Source organism: Myotis lucifugus, unplaced genomic scaffold (assembly GCF_000147115.1).
Source record: "Myotis lucifugus unplaced genomic scaffold, Myoluc2.0 scaffold_431, whole genome shotgun sequence".
NCBI lineage: Eukaryota > Metazoa > Chordata > Mammalia > Chiroptera > Vespertilionidae > Myotis > Myotis lucifugus.
Window position 1 is genome coordinate 55,520 of NW_005871479.1, and position 5,597 is coordinate 61,116.

At 43.1% G+C, this 5,597-nt stretch overlaps 1 long non-coding RNA gene across 2 annotated transcripts in view; it reads right to left on the reverse strand.

Annotated features, from left to right (window-relative positions):
- Positions 1–2,239: 2,239 nt before the first annotated feature.
- Positions 2,240–5,597, reverse strand: part of LOC102437545 — a 12,034-nt gene continuing 8,676 nt past the window's right edge. For both annotated transcript variants that reach the window (XR_002826263.1, XR_001351150.2), the window contains exons 2-3: positions 3,215–3,305; positions 2,240–2,416 (exon numbers count right to left, since the gene is read on the reverse strand). This is a non-coding gene — a long non-coding RNA (uncharacterized LOC102437545). The remainder of the gene's footprint in view (positions 2,417–3,214; positions 3,306–5,597) is intronic.

Below are 5,597 nucleotides of genomic sequence, written 5' to 3' on the forward strand. Positions count from 1 at the left end.
TAAAGAAGAACTACCTGTTAATTTTTTAAAATATTTTTACTAGAAGGCCAATGTATGAATTCGTGCAAGAGTAGTCTTCTTCCCGGCTGCAGCACCGGCTTCCGCTGGCACCGAGACCTGAGCTTCCCTCCGCAGCCGGCAGGCACCAGGACCCAGGCTTCCTTTGCAGCCCTGGCTTCGTCCGGAAGGTCGTCTGGAAAGATGTTTGGTCTATAATTAGCATATTACACTTTTATTATTACAGATTGATTTCAGAGAGGAAAGGAGGGGGGCGGGAGAGAAACATCAATGAGAGAATCATTGATCAGTTGCCTTCCGCCCACCCTACAACGGGATCAAGCCCACAATCCAGGCATGTGCCCTCACCAGGATTTGGATTGTGACCTTCTGTTTCATAGATCAACATTCAACCACTGAGGCATGCGGCCCAGCATGGCCATTTTTTCTTTTTAAATCCCTTGTCTGCTAAAGATAGATTCTGAAAGGAGTAGCAATAATCAATGAAGAGCGGTGTCCCAAAAAGAAAAACAAGATTTCAGACATCACAGAGGCTCTTAAACTGTATGAATTTCTATTATTAAAAAAAGATGGCAAAGAGGGCAACACAAGCAGAACATTATTACAAGTTATTCCTGCCGAAACCAGTTTGGCTCAGTGGATAGAGCGTCGGCCTGCGGACTGAAAGGTCCCAGGTTTGATTCCGGTCAAGGGCATGTACCTTGGTTGTGGGCACATCCCTGATGGGAGATGTGCAGGAGGCAGCTGATCGATGTTTCTCTCTCATCCATGTTTCTAACTCTCTATCTCTCTCCCTTCCTCTCTGTAAAAAGTCAATAAAATATATTAAAAAAAGAAGAAAAGAGCCTCCCTGGTTAACTGCTCTAAGCATTGGGCTTCTCTTTATGTGGCTACTGGTTTTGAGCACACGCGGGACCCCTAGCCCCTCACCATCAGGCCATGCAGCACAAGCTGTCAACAGGATCCTCTACGGCTTAAAAAATAAGTAAAAACCAATTGCTCAAGGAAACACAAATCAAAACCACAGTAAGAGACCACTCAGCTATTTTTTTAAAAGAAAACAAAGTGTTGCGACGATGTGGAGAAAGTGGGACCCTCCTGCACGAATTCAGAGACTGTAAAAGGCCACCCTTTTCCACTCAGATCTTTCTCCTGCCTAGAAGCAAATCCATCTCCACTTTGGCTCTCTGGCGCCATCTCGTGTTATTTTTCAAGCAGCCACAAAGTGGTTTTTTTTGGGCTGGGGGGGGAGGATGTCATTTTTTGCCTCTGATAACATTTTTTTTAAGAACTTTTTTTTTTTCTTTTTTTAGAGAGAGAGAGAGGGGAAGGGAGAGAGAGAGAGCGTGTTTGAGAGAAACATCAACTTGCTATTCCATTCATTCATGCATTAATTGGTCGATTCTTGCATGTGCCCTGACCAGGTATCGAACCCGCAACCCTGGTGCATTGGGAATGGCATTCCAACCAACTGAGCTACTCGGCCAGTGCCTGATAACATTACTTTTTAAAGGACAAAACAGTTTTCGAAGTTTTACCGTAGAAGAATTTCTACGAAACTCTATACTGATATATTATTATATTGATAATAATATTCTTGAAGAAAAGCAACCTAACCCATTGTTCTATCAGCGAGGGGCCTAGGCTTTTTCCTGAGAATGTTCATAAATATTGCAAAAATAACCTTAAGTGTAGAAGTTGGTTTTATTCACCTTGCCTTTAGCATTGCCTTTGACAGCGAAACTATCTGTGAGATAAAAAAAGAAAAATGCTTCTTGTGTTTAAAGTTTTATCAGACCTAGAAGAGAAGCAGTGGAAGTAAAATACATTATAAACCAGTCTTTACCCGCTGTCTTAGCACACAGCAAGTGGGCGCCACATAAACAGCTGCAAGTAGAATTGTCTTGTTAATATAAATGCAAATGTAGTCCAGCGACACCCCATGTTGCTAATGACTGAATCTGTGCCTATGGATCTACTACTGGTCTACGGGGTGGGTTATGTTGCTGAAGCCCAAACTGTTATCTCAAAGGGGAAGAAAAGGGAATACAGTACACGTAACTGTGAAGGGCAATCAATCCTTTGGTTAATCTAGTGAATCTAGTATCAGGATTTTAAGCACCAGCACCTCAGAAGTTTTCATCAAACCTTTCTTTCTTTATTTTCCAAACCTTTCTTGTTCGTGTGGAGTCACAAATCTTTCTTCACTCCACACAAAAATAAAGAAATGGAAGGTGCTTCTGGGAAATTATAGCTCAGGTTATGCACATATCGAAAGGGCTTTTAAGTATCTGCTCTACTCACAGGAGGCCTTGAGCTGCAGGGAGACTTGCAGGACTCACAGACGCATTGTTCTGGAAACCTAGTCCCTTTTCCACTGACCGACTCCACACAGAGCCTGCGGGAGTACAAACAAAACAGAAGCCACAGGACCCTGGGGAAGGAAAGGAGACGGGCCTTTCACATCTGCAGCCGATCTCTAGCCAAAGGATTCATTTATAAAAGCCAGTCAATACAACTTGAAGTAGAGAAAGTTTCAGAAGGAAAACATAACACTTCCCCAATGAGAAGCAAAGCAGGTGAAGGCCTCATTTAAAGGCATTTTTTTTCTTTTCTTTAAATACCTGTCACATTTCCCCAAAATACACGTGGTGTCGTTTCTGAAGTAAAGGTCAGAGAGCCCAGAGTTTAAAGCCTGCCCATGTCACTGCTTGTGTCATCTGTGCAGCTCAGCAGCCTGGGCCGGGGTCCTGGGTCCTCATGGAGGTGACTAATACCTGCCTCAGGGGATTGAAATGAGGACACGTGATGCACCCCAGGACAGAGCCGGGCCCAATCAGGTGGTCAGTAAATGGCGGGTGCCATCTTCATGACGATGATGACAATGACAATCCTACTGTTACACTCCTCCTGAACCACTATCCTCCCAGACACCAATCTGCCCCCTCTTCTAACTGGCAGTCACACTCACTAATAACAACAGCTGACATCCATGAGCACTTACTATGTGCCGAGTATGTACGATAAATTATCTTACTTAAGTCACTTTACACTGTGAATTAAGTAAGGTAATTTCCTTACCTTTACAGGTAAGGAAACAGGTTCAGAGAGATTGGGGAATGTACTAGCCAGGGTAAGTTAACTGCTATCACAAACAACACTAAAACCTCAGTGACTCAACATGGTAAAGGCCTACCTGTCTTCCATGTCCTGTTGTCAGAGGGCATGAGAGAAAGGACTCAGTCCAGCAATCGTTCAGGGACCCAGGCTCCTTTCACAGGGGTCGCCTAAGACCATCGGAAAACACATATATAATTACATATTGTTTTTGTGATTAATCACTATACTTTAATTATGTTCAATTTGTAACAATGAAATTGGGGGTCACCACATGAGGAACTGTATTAAAGGGTCGCGGCATTAGGAAGGTTGAGAACCACTGGGTTAGGGGGTGCATTGGATGTGAACTTGAAGATCAGTCATCTGGTCATAAATTCACAAATGGGGAAGTGACCGAAGAGATCGGGAGACCAGCCTCCCCTTACAGGCAAGATGACCATGGCCTGCACAGGTCTGACGCGCTGGCGATGGGAATGGAAGTGCATCGAGCCGTGTCATCCAAGAGTTCTCAACACACCGCTGAGTGGTCTGCATGTCTCTCCCTACGTCAGTGAAGGATTCGAGGGGACACTACTAGCCACAGCACAGAACAGGAGAATTCCTTTCAAGGATGCCTCCACCAGGGGCTCCCTGCAGTGGAACCAAAGACCCACTGATGATCAGCAATAAACTCAGTATTGCAAATGCATTCCCAAGCCTGGCTGTTTGACTATGAGTGCATGAAACCCGGAGTGTATAAAATAGACATGGTTCCCTGTTGTATATTTTTTAATGAAAACATATAGGTGTTCAATTCAATTTCACCATAAGTTAGTTATTTGGGGTTAAGCCCAAGTATTTTTTTTATATTTTATTGATTTTTTCACAGAGAGGAAGGGAGAGGGATAGAGAGCTAGAAACATTGATTTGAGGGAAACATCGATCAGCTGCCTCCTGCACACCCCCTACTGGGTATATGCCCGCAACCAAGGTACATGCCCTTGACCGGAATCGAACCTGAGACCTTTGAGTCCCCAGACCAATGCTCTATCCACTGAGTCAAACGGGTCAGGCTAAGCCCAAGTATTGATAGGTTTTATATGAGGAGATATTGCCCAAATCCTAAAATCGGATGGCAAAAATGAACAATCACTTTCTTAGGTTTCATATGCTTACTCTCTAGTAAATATAGCTTGTGAATTTTTATTTTTGAAGAGCTACAATAACTATATTAACAAGGAAGAGGTTAGCAGTGTCCCAAATTGAAGAAAATATGTAACAATGTGGCTTCTGTGGCTGAAGGTGATGAGGCCAGAGACCAGCCTACTCAGCGTCCTCCTTCCCTTCAGATTTCCTGGGATTCTCAGGGGACTCAGGGCTCCAATGCCATGTGCAAAATTAATCTACAGTTCCAAGATCCAACACTAGAGGGCCCAAGGCTGAGCCTTGGTGGAATGCTAGATTCATTTTTCCTTTTGTGCCCAGCATGACAAAGATTCCTGTTGCAAACGACTTTTTTAAAGAGCCCATTTTCAGATCAAATGTTTAACTCTTTTGAAAATGTAGGCCCCCATTGAAGCAAAAGCTGCAATGTGTCCTGGAAAATTACACAATTTAGGAACACCATACTTCAGTCAGTTCAGGCTTCTGCAAACCTCACACCAGAAAACAGCTAAATAAATAGTCGATAAGAAGGCCATACATTTGGGCCTTAATGAGACACGAAGCAGAAATATGCTTACAAAGCAATAAGAAACATAATAAAATAATTATATTACATCTTTAAACATAATGAAACCATCTAATTAAGCCTAAATTAATTTAAAGGTCAACAATGCATAATTTACATAGGCTCATAAAACTGCATTATGTAAATGATAATTAAATCAATTCCCCTTCTCTCTCTTTTTTTTATCTCTATTAACTCTATAAACACTAAAATACTGGTGTATTTTATGGCATAGTAACAAGTTGAAAAGATACCATGTTCTCCTGAGGCTATATCTCTGATAAAAATAACCCAAACCCCACAGACACCTAATTCGCCAACATTTTATCAAACTCCACAGTGTTGTGTCCAGGAAATTAGCACTGCAAGGGAGGAATGATGGAAAAGACTCTACAGGAGTGACAAGAAAGAGCCCAAGAGAAATACACCAGTTTCCGAGTATGGCTGGGAACTGCGCTGGACATATATTTTCAGTACTAGGGAACTGAGCCACATGAGTTCCTGGGGAGAAAGAGACCCTGATTCATTCAGCATCACCTATATTTGTTGAATATAGATGTGAACAAAACACATAAAAATGCCTGTCTTCACCCTAGCCGGTTTGGCTCAGTGGATAAAGCGTCGGCCTGTGGACTCAAGGGTCCCGGGTTTGATTCCAGTCAAGGGCACATGCCTGGGTTGCGGCTCAGTCCCCAGGAGGGGGCGTGCAGGAGGCAGCCAATCAATGATTTTCTCTCATCACTGATGTTTT